Raw genomic sequence first — 852 nt, forward strand, 5'->3', positions numbered from 1 at the left:
TTGTGGTAAACTGTGGTCAATGTCATGAGACAAAGTATATGTAAACTGCTGTATGTAAAGTGAATTTGCTCTGTAAATCTTCACCCAAATCACAAAAAAAAAAAAAACCTTTCACAAGTGAGCAAAATTAATCAAAACTATTAAAATGTCAACAGTTAAGGATCAGAGTGCAGAGATTTCAGCAGCTTGTATGTAATTCTTTTCTGTGATGTCAGAGTTAGCTGCTTGGTTTTGCAGTTGCTTGCTTCTGGCTGCTGTGGCATTGCTTCAGTCTGAGTCTCAACTCTGCAGCTGGCTGACAGGTCCAAATAGGCACTTTAGCTTTCTTTAATAGTGACAAATAAATCCAAGAGTTAATTCTTTCTATTTTAGCTGTACAAGTGTTAGTTAAAATGACTAGATAAGGTCCCTTCCGACAGAGTTCCAAAGAATCTTTTAGTTTGTGCCTTTTCCAAGAAACAGACCTTCTGAGGTAATATTAACCAAGGGAGGAGAATCAGATTTCTGCCTCTCAAATGCTTCTTCAATTTGTGAAGAATATTTCTTAGAGTATAGCATTTGAGATTGACAATATTTCAGTAATCCAGGTTGTACTAAGTGAGGGTCAGTGGAGGCAATGTAGAGAGAGATCATAGGCTTTCTGGTAATTATCGCGTAAGGAGTAAGTTTATGAGATCCCAGAGAAGCGCTTCTTAAATTTGAAAGGGCTAAAGGGAGAACTTTAGTCTAAGACAAGCCTAAGGATTCAGAAAGTTTAGCAAGGTGAATTTTTACTCTACAATTAGTTCTTTCTAAAAGTGTGGAGCTCTGGTAGCATAGTGCCTAAGACACTTGACTGCTAACCAGAAGGCT

At 37.6% G+C, this 852-nt stretch overlaps 1 protein-coding gene across 1 annotated transcript in view; it reads left to right on the forward strand.

Moving 5' to 3' along the window:
* The window catches only part of KCNN3 (potassium calcium-activated channel subfamily N member 3), a 237096-nt gene that overhangs the window by 142488 nt on the left and 93756 nt on the right, over window positions 1-852 (forward strand). The gene's annotated exons all lie outside the window — the stretch shown is intronic.

Source organism: Orycteropus afer, unplaced genomic scaffold, assembly GCF_000298275.1.
Source record: "Orycteropus afer afer isolate SDZICR_OR568_19922 unplaced genomic scaffold, OryAfe1.0 scaffold00217, whole genome shotgun sequence".
In the NCBI taxonomy this organism is placed as follows: Eukaryota; Metazoa; Chordata; class Mammalia; order Tubulidentata; family Orycteropodidae; genus Orycteropus; species Orycteropus afer.